The sequence below is a fragment of the Acyrthosiphon pisum genome, chromosome A1, assembly GCF_005508785.2.
Source record: "Acyrthosiphon pisum isolate AL4f chromosome A1, pea_aphid_22Mar2018_4r6ur, whole genome shotgun sequence".
NCBI lineage: Eukaryota > Metazoa > Arthropoda > Insecta > Hemiptera > Aphididae > Acyrthosiphon > Acyrthosiphon pisum.
The window spans coordinates 65,681,414-65,700,168 of NC_042494.1; positions in this window are offsets into that span (position 1 = coordinate 65,681,414).

Genomic DNA, 18,755 nt, shown 5'->3' on the forward strand with positions numbered 1-18,755 from the left:
GCAGCGGCTCGATGGTCGCTCGAGTTTCAGACCTACGTCAAAAAGAAAAAATATCATCCCTGACTTGATGATAATTGATAATAATTATAACATTTATCGACCCGCCGTCGCCGCCGCCGCTAATTGCGCACTGCGGCTGCCTCCTCGCATCATCTATTTATACGCTCTATAGATATATATATATAATATATGTACACGGACGCGGGTGAAAAACCCGTTAAAAAATCGAAACAACGACTCCGGCGTCGTGGTCGGAGGTGGTTGAACAACGACTTCGCCGCCGCACGGACTAGGAAAATGATGTAGTGGTTTTTTTTTGTTTCGATTCTCTTGGGACACAATTTTTTTTTTTTAATAATAAACGCTCGATCGAATCGGGGGTATACGCTGTAATTTGCCCGTAGAGTCTCGCCGCCGTGCCATAACGCCCGGTATATATATTTTAAATATTATATATATATAGGTATATGTAATATATAGAACACGCTGCAGTAGGTAATATATATAGGTTTATAAGTAAACGGTGCCGCACACGAAACGTATTTAAAACCCTCGGGTTAAAAGTTATTCCAGACCCCTAATTATATTATATATATATGAACGATGCCGGTCATTCCTAGGCCTATTATATCTAATAATATTATACATATTATAATATATTTATTATTATATTCGTTTTATATTTTTTTTTCGTTTTAAATCCAGAACAATGTACTTATATGTATATAACTATTATTTATGTACTTATAAAGTGATGTGGGTAGGGGTACCCGGGTATATGCACCACACTTGAATGCCCGTAATATAATATGCGGTCGATTAGTCGATATGTCCATCATAACTTAAAACGTTATAACTTATAATATAATACCTGCATTCTATATAATCTTTTACATATACATAATGTGTATTATGCAGGGATTCCGCATAATAAAATACAGATAATAAGAATATATTATAATATATTTGGACTGCATTTCGCCACGGGAGCTGACAACTATTAACATTCTGACACGATATACTTTTTGATTTTTGACACGGTGTAATTTTATCAAAATAAATATTTCAAGGAGATCTGAGGAATTCCGGCTTCTGTGTCTTATAGTATACAACGCACTATATATTATAATAATGTTCTGAATCGGTAAACGGACAATTTAAAAATATTACTATTTTAATGTAACTATATGCCTATAATATAATACTGCAGACATGCACAAAAGCTACAACACGAAACAATGATATTAACACCCTGTTGTATAATTTAAATTAATTTTAACCACCGTGGTGGCTGGCTTGTTTATGCCTTATATAGGTTATATAGGCTTTATTCAGTACTTATGTATTTGCTAAAATTATATTCTATGGAAATAATAAGAACAGTGCGAAAGGAAATTAACAGAACTAAATAAAGTATAAGCACATAGGTATACCTAGTTAACATAATTATTACAATTAAATTTGTGCAAAGTTATTTAATTTACAAAATAGTCCCACAGATTATATACCTACATATTATAACAAAAATGTATAAAGATTTAGTACATTTTAAATTTAAAGATGTTTAATTACCTAGTTGTAGTTGCAACCACTGTATTAAAAATTGATTAGTTGCAGATGGTTTGATGAATATACATTTTTATGGTTATTACTTATTAATTATTATGAAAAAAATGAATTCTCCTAGATACTTCTTTTCATCTATTGCAAACAATCGGACGTAAATGTTATGTCTTTATTAAATTTCTACACGAGGTCGTAAACTATTCTGTCGGCAAATTAAAAGAAAAAGGTATAAAGTGTGTAATTTGCAGTAGGTATATATGCGAAGATGAAGTGCAATATGATTCTGCATAGATTTTTCCCATGCACCCGTCGGCCTCTGCTTTCTCTATTTATTATATTAATTCCCCGTCCGGTAGATTTAAACGAAAATTATTTCACTAAATTTGATTCAAGTCTATTGTTGACCTAGAAAATTATAATACTTAAAAAAAATAATCATATACTTTTAAAAGACTATAAATCATCGGGACGTACGAATACATACCTCCGTGTATGCGGTAATTGATTGTTTTTGCATCTCATGTACAGGTTAATAGCTAGTTTCGGTTTGTACGACAGCAGTGATGTACAACCGGATCGAACGTGATCTCGCTATAAAAGTTTTTTTTTGGGAAAAATTAAAAATGTCCTAGAGGTTTACGAAATTTATGAAAATGCACCATTTGCCTCAATCTCGCGCATATACGTCCTTTGGTACCCATATATATAGTTTAATAAAAATATATGTATATAAGTATATCGTGTATGGTATATAGATATATATTATATTATATTATTTCGGATCTATAATAATGGACACCTCCTACTCGCGGATAAATCAAAAATATACTTTGTGCCGAATAATAGGTCAGAATGTATTTTTTCAGCATACATAAATCAAGCCAACGTACCTATATATACGACGCATATACGTGTACCCATATACATGTATAATAAATGTTAATTTATCCATATATATATAATATATATAGTAGGTATATGGCTTCAACATATTGTTGTTCACGCGAAACATGACCGATGACCATAATACCTATACACCTATCTAGGTAATGTACGTAGATATTATATTATATACCTACCTAATACGATACGAACAATATGTGTGTGTGTGTAGACTATAGATAGCTCCTTAAAGTCGTCGGGGGAGGGGGGACGTGAGGGGAATATACATTTTATATTATAATATACACGATGTGATGCGAACAAGCGTGGTCCGACGTTTGAATACCGTTCATTGTTTGAAACGCGATATTATTTTTCGTGTTTTTATTCTTTTAATAATTGAGATTATAATAATGCTCAGCAGAACAAACGCGGTCGAATATACGAGTATATGTATAATATAATATATACATATACTATACTCGATATAGTCGGCCATCAGTCAATTCTGCACGATATAATTATTATATTACGCACCTATATGCGTTATTATTATATTAATATATGCATTATTATAATGGTTAAAATATACATCAGCATCATCACAGGGTGCAGACTGCGAACGTTGCAGAATCATAATAAAATATTATGTTATTAGAAGTTTGAATTGTTTGATTAAAAGCTATAAACCAAATTACGTTACATATAATACATAATTTCTGCAGTTTATGTAAAAAAAACCATCCGCGATTGGCAATAATAATTGTACTATAGGTAATATTATTATAATTCTACTCATGTGGTAATATTATACACTATAATATTAAATAATTGAATATTATTATTGCACACGCATCGATCGTCAAAAAAAAGACTATAATAATATTATTATTGTAATATTTGTTCGATACACACGTATCTACTAATATATATATACAATATTATTGTTTTTTCGTTCGTTTTAATACTGCCGAAGCGTTCCGAATTTCCGATTTATATACCTACTTATACATGTTATACAAATATACAATATATAGGTTTTTGGTTTTATAGCCCGCACGAGGATTGTAGTTTTATTCTTATTTATGTACACAAAACACGCACACGGTCATATAATATGAATATATGATATTTAAACGTATGCAATATTATATTATAATGACAGCATCGACCTGCAGCTGCACCAGCGATTGTTCGATCTCTGATGAAATACATATAATGAATTAAACAAAAACTCGTCGACTGCATCGAGACACATATTTATAATTTTTTCTATGAGGAATGTGTGGTTCGGTTTACATTTTAAATACATAATATGAAAACGACGTAATTTACCAATGATCACCAATTACGGTGTGATATTTTTTGTGTAGTTGTGCCTATGTAGTCTGTTTATATAAACACTAAAACAAGTGTGCTGTATGCAAACGTCTCAAGATGATACTTATTACTTGTATATATTGAAATATTATTAAAATGTACGCAGTTCGCTTGCATGTGTCTAACTGCCTATCCCTAACATCATATTATCTAGAATCTAGAATCTACATTACCCACCCATACCCAAGTACCCATCTATAATAACAGTTTCAAGTTTTCAACCGTTAATAAGTGTTAATGTGTTATAACTTATAATAATAAATGAATAGCTTATAATATTTATGCACGCTCGATATGTGTACTGACGAATATATCGTATAATATTTTTTCTCGATAAATACTGCCGACTTGAACTCGTACACGGTCTCTAGTACAAACATTTTGATCGCATCAGACTAACGATAATCGTTAATATTTTATATTCATCATTTGACTGCTACATTACGTATATAGGTACCTAAGTGCAGCCATTACGCAGCACCGACAATTGTAATATAGCAACGGTTGACACGCAGATCGGCAATCCTGATTGTACAAATGATAATTATTATAAGGACTCCGGGACCTGGGCTGAGCGTTTATATTTGTAATATATTATATTTTATAATAATATATTGTATGGCGTAGGTACATAATATATTTGTATTATTATTATTATTATTATTAGGTATCGAAAAACTCGAGCCGGCTGCAATCGCTCGCGCGCCTCATCCCGCCAACGTTTTGTCTACCCATTAATATTCTGTGTATTAAAACAACGTCTTAACAACGTCATTTGCAGTTTGTAATCTTGGCATGCGTTTTACGTTCGTAAAGTAAAATATTATACGTACACCTCTTATCTCTCATCGACATTTTGCTTTCCAGTATTTTTTTTTCTTCTTTAGGTACCTTCGGTTCATTCCGTATATTATTATAACCTTTGCATCAACAACGTACTCGTCTAAATCAGTTTACACACACACACTTGCATGCAGCATATTATAATATACCTAATATATAATATACAACTATTATCACTCGGCCCTACAAACTAATATATATTTATATATTTCTATTAATGTCGTATTACTCAATAATTTATTACCGATGTACGTGGATTTATGAAAACTCTAAGAAATAAAAAACTATATACGTTGGATTTTTTTTTTCATAATAATATATTATTCCGACCCGGTGGAAATTAAGTCAATAAACTATTTATACTTATTCGGTACAACTAGATTTTTTTTTATATTAAAATAATAATATATACGTAGGTACTACGTTTTAAAGACGTTTTTAATCAATTAGAATAAAACACTAATCGGCACCTACACGTAACAGGTCTTTGTAAAATAAATAAACACGCGCATACATTTAAATTTATATTAAAAAAAATATATAGGTATACGTTTTACGAATATACGGGATAGTCGTTTTCGTAAAAAAAAAATGTTTCCATAAGTAATGTTTCTATTATCTACGGTAACACGAGTTTATTCACCGCAGTAATAATATAATATTATAATATATTTTAATATCGCGTATTGTTCGAATTCGTAACTGCACGTTAAGTTTAGCGCGCGCTATGTGTGCTTTCGAGTTGCATGCATTTTAATTCATAAAAAAATGTCGAAACGAAAAAAACGCGAGCATTTCATGAACCGTTGAGTAACGTCAGTTAAAAACTTATTAATAATAATAATTAGTCTATCGGGATTTATCGCACCTCGTGTAGCCACATATTATGACGTATAGTGACCATATTATGACTATACATATTATCCTATAATATTATACCCCACGTATTCAAACTTGATAAAAAGTGACACAGGGCCTAATAAAACTTAATAATATTAATAATAGTAACAACAATAAGTATACCAGTTATGCCTTATAATATATTATAATACATATAGGTATTATCCGTACAATTCTGAATTCACATTATAATGTAGTTCCTACAACAGGTGTCTGTGCGTTTGGAGCCTTGCTTACCTCTTTCTATAAAAAATATTATTTATGTCTTTATATACTAAAATATTTGTTATGCGATTGTTGGTGATGCAGCGCGAGTGAATACGAGGAGACCATGGCCAGCCCAGATATAATAATAATGTTACAATATTAATATTATCATATACATACGACCTAGTCTGATTGTATCTATATAGTCTATACATTTAAAAGACGACGACGTCGACGTATTGTATACACATATATTAATATTATTGTATTATAATAATAAAAATAATAATAATAATAATGATAGTGATAAGCCCATTTATATGATGCGAGATGAACCCAGTGGTAGGCCTCATCGCGCACGTTTCGGTTTCTAATAATTAATTAGATACAATAAACATAATAATATGTGTTCGCGGTCTTGTATTATAGACGCTCATTGACGTCATATGGACGACACCTTTGACCCGCGTCTGCCGTCCGTCCGTCCGTCCATCATCAATTCGACATTACTCCCACATGGAACCCTCTTCACCTCACCTCATCTAAATCGGCGCGACCGATGCCACGGCCGTCGACGGTATACGCCACTGCTGCCGCCGCCGCCACTGTCTGCCACTGTGGTTTTCCTCCCTCCCCGTGTCAATATGATAGTATATTATATTATATTATATACCTATAAATATTTTATATTAATGTTCTATATTATATAAATCGTTGACGTCAAATTGTTTACGCGAAAACCGAATAAGGCCAAAACTTATCGGTTATTTATTATTATTGTTATTATGCGATTATTGTTTACGAAGAACATTATAATATATAAGTAAGGATTTCAGTGCACTATTAATGGTTTTTACTTTTTTTTCTCTCTCACACAAACGCGTAACTCGGACAAGACGCATACATGCAAAATCGTATCTATGGTTTCTAAGTGTTCCTAGAGTAAAATCACCCACCACAAAAATATTCTAAAGAATGATATTGTTTATATTTTGTCTTTTGAGAGTTTGACATAATATGATTTTGCCTGAAATTGTGTCTGAAAAAAAATATGTACTATACATTTAAATGTAAAAATTGTTTTTTATTTATACTATTAAATATCAAGTAAAATAATAAATTAAACAAATCCTCGAACCTTCAAAAATATAATTTTAATTTTCTATAATTTTTGTACTAGCCACTAGGTAATATTATACTAAGAATAGCGGTGCTCAAAAAGCCGCGAAAAACGATTTTGAGTTAACGTATTAATTTGTCTATGTTCATAGAAAAATATTAATTGTGCACTGAAATCTTCAAAATATGTAGACGTTTGAGTGCACGTATTATATCTTCTAATTTATAAATATTGTCGTATGCAATTGCTTGTCTTACGAATATTTAACGTATATTTTATTATTGTTCGGCTTCCTCGATACACTGCGCTGCACAACAACAACTTGTACGCAGGTAATAGGTATAACTGCATAAGTGTATAACCTGCAGCCATATCGATATTATATACGATCACAATTATATAGTACAATAAAAGAATACGTCATATTATTGTATTTTATTATGAGTTCAACCGGCTGGTTAATGCATATATTATGTAATTCGATAATATTTTACCCTAAACAATAATTACACATGACGTGTATAGCCTTCCACTCAGTCCGTCCACTCAAAACGAACAAACGAAAATATACTTGCGGGGAAAATTGATTGCAAATAATATTATAATCCCACAAACTACTGCAGTGTTTTATAGAAAAAAAAAATTTCTTTGATTTAAGCTGGAGTATTATAAGGGTGTTGGGGGGGGGGGGCTGACTTATAGGCGGTAATCGTCGGTCGACGAATCGCAGGTCACACGGTGTGAGTAAGTAGTTTTGTCGACCACTGAACCGTAGTCATTTATCATAGGGTTATGGGATCAGTTCCTCGATGAGCACGGTTTGTTTTATGTTTATGTTTAATAATCACCATTGTTGTTCCAAACACAGCAAAGTCTCGATATAAAACCATATCTTGCAGAGGTTGTTTTGACCACAACGTAGTTCAATTCGAAACCAATTTACAACATTATATTATGCGAAAATTAATCTTACTATACGTTATATATAATAATATAGGAATGTATTCGTTAGCATATTATTATTTGGAGTCATTTCAATAATTATTATACTGAACGGTATTATAGGGAAATAAACACTTATGACTTATAGTCACAAGTCAAAATCTACGTTCAAATACGTTGGACATTGGCTTCCTACATTTGGAATTAAAACTACTTATTTAAGAATTTTACGTGTGCACGTATTATATCATTATCGTGATGCGTAGGTATACATTTATACAATATACCATAATTCATGACATCATAGGTATCCTGCAAGTACAGCACTCCGTGATATCGTAATGTTATATTGTACTTATATGGGACGCGCTTAAACCCTCGTGCGCGGACAAAGCCGACCAAAACAAAAACCGTCATGCGCACATAATATCGGTCGGTACTATTAATTTATGTTATTCCGAGGCGCAATAAACATATTATTATAATAGATAAGTCGCTGTGGAGAGCAGCCGGTTTCGCGGAGAAAACGGTGGGAAAACAGCTCGCAAATCGACAGAACATTATTGTAAGAGAAGCGGTGGCGGCGGCGGCTGCGCGTCCCACAACGGGACGAATATAATATTGTTATGTGTGCTGTCGGGGGGCGGCGCCGTCCCACCTGGAGACCGTCCGGCTGTGGGAAGAAGAACCTGCAAGAAGCCCACAACGACTGCGTCACGTCGTCCCGGTGCGCGCCGAGGATAACGGCGCGCACACAATGCTCGCGCGCTGCGTTCCCACGACTTTTTCGGGGGCGCCCCCGTTTATCCCGGCCCGGGACGGCGGCCGACCCCTCCGCGCCGCATTGTTGCAGTGTCTAGGGGGTCCCGTCCCGTCCGTGGAACCCGGTCCAGGTGACGCCGACACTGCCATCGCGGCGATTGTACTCTCACTCTCTTTCATTATTATTAACTTATTTTTTTTCCCTACAGGAATTGCGTGGCCGCCTACTTGCGCGTGTGAAACGTGTCTTTCAGAGAAGATTTCGCAAGCGCGGTTATTGTAATATATATTATAATTATATAGGTACCTACGCACGAGGGGATGTGCGTACTGCAGACAAAATAGTAAATACATATTACTATTTTTTACAAATTATTATAATAATATTTTACGCAATGACTATAAAATATCGTAGGATGTAGCAGCCCCGCGGTGATGTGGTAAGAATCAAAGGCTAATCGTTTTTCATAAACGATCATTTTTGAACGGCCTTATATAATATACAGTGTGAGAACTGTCATTTCAGCAGTGCAAACGAGCTGTGATCGTAGAATTATTATCAAAAACTAATAACGAAAAGTAACCTATTTACTACGATTGGCAAGAAAACAGAAACAATAAGCAGTGTGGGGACACTGATCAGTGATCAGTGATCACTGACATTGAATTTGTTTTTCAAGAATAAATTATTTTGGGACAAATAGAAAACGATTTTGGTTAATTAGTACGACGACATTGGACACTATAGTATTTGAATTTGATTCAAAATGATATGTTTAATATTTTAATCAAATATTTTATTTTAGTGCAAACAATAAACATTATATAACTCGTATAGATACAACGCAATGTTTTTTATACTGTGTAAAGATTGATTAATGCAAAGCACTATGTTCCTATGTATTGTGTGTGTACTAAACGGTACATAATATTGTATAATAACTTAAATAGTAAGGTTGTCTTTATGTGGTTAAATATATATCTAATATCTAAAATTTTTATAACATAGTTTTAGGTATTGTACTTAACAGGGGTCATCAAATAGCGGTCCGTGGAAGAGATTTATCTGGTCAAACAGGCAAGAAATGTATTATTCTTTTGATAATGAATCAAATTAAGTTTTACAAATATTTTACTTTATTTGGATAAACAAGTACAATCTTAATTTTAGTGGCACCTTAAAATGTCCTGAATTCCTAAAATGACCATTAAAAAGTATTAATTATTGCTGATCCCTAGCTGGTATAAAGTGCGTAAGAGATAGAAACGTTTATAATATATTTCCCGCACTACGTGTGACAAGGTCTTAAATATGCCACTGATGGTATCATATTATAATACATTTTATAGATGCTCGTATACGCACGTGAAACATTTTTTTTACATAATACGACCTCACGCATTCCATTTAAATTAAAACAAATCGTTATATTATATTAACGTTGTGGTAGATACAGATATTATTATATTATTGGAGTTTTAAATTTTTTACGAGCGTCGCGAACGATATACCAACTTGTACGAGAGGAGCTGAAATAAATATTTATTTTTTCCACGTGGTTTTTGTCACGTCCGTTTGCGGTTTACGCGATAAGATCAGCTCACAGACAACAGCCATCCGTTATGGTCGTTCCACTGTTGCTCACACGCCCCCGCAGCGATTAGGCCGCCGTCAACGTTTATAAAAAGTAATCGCGAAACGCTTTACCAACAAGCAAGCCGTCAATTATATATTATTATTATTATTATTATTATTATTATTATATTGCAGTGTGTGCGCACATTGAAAAATTCTAAATACAATAACTTTACTCACACACAGTGTACTCCAGCTCTAGTGTATATTTCTATAACGATTAGAAAATATGTCGACTGCCGAAAAATTCGTATACTTTAAAACACAATATTATGCATATGTATACGATTCTAGATCGTGTATTATATTATTACATTGATAGGTATATATATATATATATATATCATAATATTATATTCAATTTGGAAAATGTATATTCAGCCTGTGCAGCGGGGGCTCCCCTCTGATTTTCTAGTATTCCAAATTTTAATAATTGTTATAATAATTGTATTAAAAAAACTATTGTTTTCAAAGATATAAAATAAAAATGTTTTTATATTATTATTGCCTATTGGTGGGCTATCGGTTATATTTTATTCAGCACGCGATTTTTGCACCGTCTGAACCGATTTCCTATAACGGGCGCCACAACAGACCGCGGTCTGAGAGGGTGGTCTATAATATAATTTCTGATTCATCGTTGTCCCGTGTAAAATATGGTCATATGCTGATTTCTGAAGATTATCGCGCAAGTTTGGGGTTACGTCTGTCGAAGTAGAAATATTATTGAATATTATATAAAGAACGAAATGCGAGAAAAAAATGAGAAAGAAACAAATAACTAAATAGGCGTGCGCGCTTGCACGGTCATTAGCCCGGCGGAGTGCATCGAAAATGTGTACCGAGTGACACGGTCCGACTAATGGAACGGCCGACAACATCCAGTTTTCGCGACGCGTTAATAATTATTATATTTCATCCGGCGAGCGATGGTATAATAATATAATATATAATAAAAACGAGCCCCGGATAACGTTTAGGTATATAATATAATGCGCGTCAGACAGATTGAAATGTACAAATCTTGTTTACTATAAAAAATGAACATTATAGATTTCGTGTTTTATATGTACTGCACATAAACACCACATGTTATGTAGTTGTTGACTTAACAGTTCTTTCCTAGAGTGTTAATCATATCTCATTTCCCTGTTGTATTGTTGAGCGCACTCGAACACACACACATTTTAGTTGTTACACCAGTTATATAATTAAGAATAATATCTACCCATTTCCATGACATCTATAGTCATTTTCAATGACTAAGTGTTACAGGTTTCATTTAAAAAAAAAATTAAGTCATTATATTGGCTAGTCATTCTACTGGTCATTAAAATATTATATATTATTATGTTATTCTAAACTAGGTGGTGTATACTGGTGTATATTGGCAATTTATATATTCTTAATAAATAATAACACATAATATGCATTATCGTGATAATGGGTAAGTGGATATTATGTTGTAAGTATTTTATTCGTAAAGTAATTATGTTGATGTTACCATAACTATTAAACTTTAAACCAAGTTACCGAACGACCATGTTTTACCGCGTCTAAACTGCTACTGAAATTGAATGTTTTACTCATACAGTCATACACTTACGAATGAAATCGCAATCGATAATTATAATATGACGTAGGTACTTGTCAGTACTGCCCATCAACTTCGATGCGCTTTCACGAATAGAACAGAATTTGGTGACACTGTTGCAGAGTTTTGCTCAAACTTTGGACAAAATCATGATTCTCCATTGAGCTCAGAGGAGCGCTAATAACAGTGCGGCGTGCGTCTTCGATACACTCTGTTCTTGGGGATCACGATCTACAGGCATTACGATCAAACGTGCAGTGGGCTTTGAATCTAAAAAAAAAAATACCACAAATAATAATAATTATTCATTGTAAAACCCGTGATAGGTACAACAGCTCCCTGGCTCCGCTCGGCAAAATCTAAAATTACCCGACAAATCGTGTACCCATCATGATAATATTATACCATGATACCAGCTTAAGAACACACTGCGGACCTCAATGCGGGCCGGCAGGAGGCTAAGTTATAACAATAATAATAATATATGTATCGAAATCATTATGATTTATCGGTTGTTCTATATAAACGCGGGCACAGTGATTATCGGCGCGATATTGCATTATTATATTGGTTTTAATGGCACGTTTTTATTTTTTTATATAAATCGTAAACATAACATTTGTTCGTAATTCGTATGCAGACGGACGGGTAGTAGGCAACCATATAACTAGTAACTATATACCTACCTATAAATAGCGAAACGTTTGAAAAGTTAATATCGCCACCGCCCCGCACAACCGCAACCGTTTGAAACAATTGCGTTAGCAAAAAGCTTTTAATATAGGTAGGTAAGTATACTACGCGTTTAGATCGATACTATAATTATGTAGAAAAAAAATTAACGATTATTTACTTCACCGCGGAATATATATACTTATATATTAATATTATTATCTGTCTATATGTAAATATATGAACTAAATGCGATCGTATATTATTGAACCTATATACATACGTTCGTTTTTTAGATATTGTTCTTTTATACTCGCGGACTTCGCGAGATCTGTATTATTATCTTATGAATTATGACGGTCGGCCGACTCACGTTATATACCTATAAGGCTATAACCTATTACCTATATAATACATTTAGATTGCTGGTATAAAAAAATACATAAACATTTCGCAATAAACAACCGCTGTACACTACCCTATAACCACGGGCCCAACTGCTCAAGGACTAGGACAAGACAATATTATTAATCTAATAAAATAGCTGCGGTATTCTTATAATAAAGTGTAATTTTCTGTACACGAGTTAAATATCATTTTTAGAAATATTTAATATCGAATTTATTGGTTGGTTAAAATAAATATAAACTCTATTGACAAACGTAATAAAAAACCATGAGTACTTGACTGCAGTTGAGTTATACTTAAATCGGCCGACTAGAGAATCAATCACATCCATCAGAGAAAAATGTAAATAATGAAAATATTCGCAAAACGCCAAGGAAAATTGTTATACCCTACACATGCGTCATACTATCCCAATTCATATATAGATAATTAAATAATCGATTTAATGAAATAAAATTACGAGCAAATCCGATGGTCCAAAATACGTGTGATAAATATACTGTACCTAAAGATGTTAAAGTGGTTATACGTAAATATATGTATGATAAATATACGAAAACAATTGGGAGTGTGGTCACTATATATATAAGCTAGTCTCTAGTCATTATGTCATTTTATAGTCACTATATAGTCCGATAAAAATATATTAACACTATTTCCACTGCGATTTGCGTAATGTTTATAGTGTAGGTCTAAAGTCTTGGCTACCCGTCACTGAGTGTATTGTTTGTTTGATGTTAAATTAATGAAATCATCTACTACTGACGTGTTTGTACATTTAATATTTATCATATTACCTATTTAAATAGTTGACACCTGTCACCTCTGTAAGTATAGGCGGTAGATTACTACTGCTATACTGTATACAAAAAGTCACCAAATGGCGGCCAGTGGACGGACTTTATCTGGCCTGCAGGCAGAAAATTTACTATTTGTTTTGATGATGAATTAAAAGAGGTTTTCTTTTCTTTAATTTTAATTTACTTTCTTTGGATAACCATATTGTACAATGTACATTAAATTTTGATTGGCTCCACAAACTTTGTAAACTCTCCAAAAACATTAATTGGTGATTAATTTAGTCTTTATTATATTTATCAGCTGATGCACAAGGTCACCAGTTTTCGTACTCATAAAAGAATCACAAACTTGACTACGCATTGTCGTATCGTATCATACTAATTTACACACATAATACATTACACACAACATAAAATAAACATTATGTAGACGATAGCATTGGTATAATAATCGAATAATCAAATATCCTATAGTAGATATTAGATAATATTATTATATTATTATAATGTTGACTAGTTTACCCTCGAAGTTCGTCCCCGAAATATGTCGTAGCGCGTATTGTGCTACTTAGCAGTATTGGCTTTTTTTTTTGTCACAAAGTTAAATATTAATTAGATTCGTTGAATCAGATTATCTGACGAAATCTCTCTTTACCCGAATTTATCGGGTTTTTTCACCGTTAAATTATTATTATAAAACCTATCCGTTATCCTTCGCCGCACATAAACGCAATAAACGTTTTCGGCTGTCCGACAAATTTACATACAAATAAATAAAGTAATAATAAATATACCGGACTGGTTTGAACATTTTCGTGTATAAGAGTATTTATGTGTTGCGTTGCACAACAACGATGTCGATGTCGTTGTACGAATAACTGATTTTTTGGTAAAATAATCATACATTTGCCTGATTAGTATTGAATTTAAATAAGTACCTACAAGAATTTCGATTGAAAAAAATGTAAACGATCACCGATGAAATGAATAAGTTAGATTATTATAATACTGTAACGTCTATATTGCGTTACAATCACTGCGCTGTAGGTATACGTTACATTTAATTAACTATTACTATTGTTTTTCGAAATGTTTTAGGTACCTATCTAGAAAATATGTGTATGATCTAAACGCATTTAGCTACTGATTAAACACTAGAAGTCTAGAACGATTTCATAATTTTATGTATTATAATATATTTTATAATACAATTTTATGTAATTACTATCAGTGCTGCAATTAAATATTATTTATTTTCGTTTTTCACCCAGTATTGAAATTCTTTGACTTCAAAGAACATAGACTGAACAATAATTATCACTATTAAATCCAAACAAAATTGTTATGACTTTGAACTTGGCAAATTTGTATTTAAAAATATTAGAACTTTTAGGGCCATTCTTACAATGTCCGGTAAAGTGTCGGTTAACGCTAACCGATTGATAACAGATTTTTTTACCGGCAGAATTCGGCCGGTTAAGTGTCGGTTAACGTTAACCGGACATTGTAAGAACGGACCTAAAGCTAACAAAGTAATAACTTATAAGTAATCACTAGTCATCCATATAATATAATATATATTGTATATATCTAAATAATATGTAGTTGAAGTTGAAATTGAAAAACTGTATTGTACAACTAGCGTTTAACAAAATTACCACCATTACCGCTGGCTTGGTGCGTGATTATTGTTTGGCATATAGTTATTGTATAGTTCATTAAATTGCTTATAATAGTGTTTAACAATACTTTCGTTTGAACTGAAAGATAAATAATATTATGTTCTGTTATAATAATAATATAATAGTCTACAAAAACCAGCATTAGTTCAATTTTCAACCCATTTTTTTTAAGTTAAGAGCAATCACGCCAGTGCTGCAGTATCGACGCGTGTACAATCGTGATTTTAATAATTATTGTAAATTATCACAGGCTTACATTTTTTTGTACGGTCCACTACAACATGGGTTGCTAATCGAATATTGCAAGACATTAAAATAATATAATCGTTTTACGCGTAGTTCTTCGTATATCCGCGTATAATCGCATTATAACAATTATATACCTATAATTGTTACGCTATTTATAGTACCTGTAATCGACTAATTAACGATAACAAAATTAGAAAATCATTAAAGTAATAAGAATAATAATTTGATATTTCAACGGACAACGGAATGCAACAGTCGGGAAAAATACTACGAAATTCGAGTCTACTCGAAAGTATAATATTATTAAGTATAAATAATATTATTATCATTACTTTGGGAAAATAAACCCCTGCAAACACTGCTGCTGTCGTTTTCGCGGGACTACGCGGCGGCGTTTAGAGGAATTTCCAGAGGAGTTTAATTAATAATAATAATACCTATAGGCTATAATAACGATCACGTCTACACGACGGTCGTGCTGATACTCTCCCTCTCTTTCAGCGACTTACGATGAATATCCGACAATGATACTTGCGGGTGAAATATTTTCAAAGTATTCACAATACTTATATAGTTATAAACAATTTCAACAGTATACTCGGAACAAGTAATTCGATTTTCGGTACTTTCTGGAATATTCGAAATAATAAATAATTTTCGTTTTTTTTTTTATCAAATTTGATGACATACTAAATATTGTATAACTTATCGAAAACAAACAATATAGAGCTGTGATCTTATATATTATCTGATAATATATTAATATAATATTATCTTACCTATATAATATCTAATAAATTATTTTCGTTTATAATATTGATCGATGGAATGTTATAAATGAAAAAAATTGTTCGGAGCTAATATAAAGAAGTGATACTTTAAACTTTAAAGGAATCCGAATACGAATACCACCCAAGAATGTTAAATTTAAAAAAAATTGCAAGCATTGGTCTGCCGATTCCACGTCGAGATGGTTTACGGTCTGTCTAATGATAATAATAATAATAATAAATAACATAACCCAAACACGTATCCATACAATATATATTAAAATCGAAATACAGCCATCGAGTTCCGTTTTGCTAAGCTCCGTTTTACGTCTCCCACGAAGATTTACCGATTTTAAACGGCGGGATCTATAATATACTCTTATCTCAGCGGGGGTCGGATGGGGCGATCAACGAACCTCCCCCCCCTGCCACAACAAACCAAGAGGTAGAGAACATTCGACAAACGTTTCGTATTAATGTGTTATTATTATTATTATAATATTATGCGAACGTCTTGTAGTAGTATATTATCGTTTTTCGTTGATTTTTCGAATTTTCCGACGAAAAATAATAATTACATTATACGCAACGTATTCTCTCGTCCCTCCTGCAGATTGCTTTGGCCGGTTACCATACACCCCGTCGCACTTAAAATTAACGGGACACTCTTATTACATTATATTATTAGTTGTAGTCGAGAACCGTGAGCTAAACACATGAAGTCTAAATTACCTATATTTATATTATGTGCTATACTGCAGGTATATACAGTATATACACTGTACCGGTGTCATTGATGTAAAATTTATATGTGACATGAAATTTAACGAGAAAAGTATATTATAAATTTATGCTTATACGCGTATACGATTTACGACGAAACCGGAGGGTTTGTTATTAAATCGAGAATGGTCGTAGTAGGTATATTATAATCTATAATAATATTTTAATATAAGTAAGTATGTGCATAATTTAATAAGTATAATAATATGCAACTTAATATAAAACCGAGATAAGTACGATTAGGTAGGTACGTAATTAAAAATACATAATAATAATATGAGCAGCAATGACAGTAATGTCCGTATAATATTATAGTTGTAGTACATAATATTATATATTATTTGCATTGTTGCACGCAATTTTCAAGAAATATTTTATTTGTTTTTAGTATGCATTGCGTTGCACGTTTAAACAATGTCTTACAATACCCTACATCATACACCGCTGAAACGTAGACATCTATATGAATCATATGAATTAATATTATGAATGACCGTATGATTCGCCAAGCATATACTAACTACTTCAATTATTAAAATGTATTAAGAATGATAGCAAAAGCCCTTAAAAATTAGTTGTACAATGATGTAATAACTAAATATTTATTATACTTAAACAATTTTTATAAATAATAAACATTTATAAATTAATATGAATTAATACAATTTTCAAATTACCATAACTTCTAATATATATCTTCCAAATCCATATTATCATGGAACTATTATCCTTATTAAAGTTAAATAACTACTCATTCGAGTTTTAACTGTGATACGTCAACATTTTCATAAAAATTATTCACTAAATAATTTATAGTAGACAATAAAGGTGCCTATTTGAAAAATAGAGGCATTTTTCTCCACAGAACACTCCCCAAGTAGTACGAAAAATATCAAGTGTTTGAAAATATGGACTTTAAGTATAATATTTAAAAAATACAAAAATCAAATGTTTAATAACTGAATTATCAAAGAAGAAAAAGGGGGGGCGAGCATGCTAGCCGCTAGGTGAATCACCCTGTATGTATTTTAAACGATTTCATCGATATTTTACCCCTAACCAGTTGCACTACATATCCCTTTTTTTTAAACACGAGGTGTACCCCTGTATCGCATTGTCTCGTATACAACTATTGTATGGTATAATATATTATTCATTATTACAATGTGCCGCAAATGGGAGATCCCGAATTACATGGTATAAAAATCGTGGGGGTTAGGTTTTACGGGAACCACTGCAATTCACCATGTGCCACGAGTACTTGGAAGTTAGAGCCCGCGCATACGTGTAAAAATGCGAATGTTCGAAAAAAAAGATTAATTATCATTATGAAAACATACCACCGACGGACCTTCGCATGATCATATTACACATAGATCGTCATCATTACTTAAGAGTACATATTATTTTATAAAATTTGATATTTTTATATTCTGTAATGCGTACTAATAAATGTATAATTATTATTACAACAGTTGTGAGATTTTTAACGAAACATATTATATTATATTATATTATTATTATATTAATTATTATTGGTAGCAACTGTCTATATACAT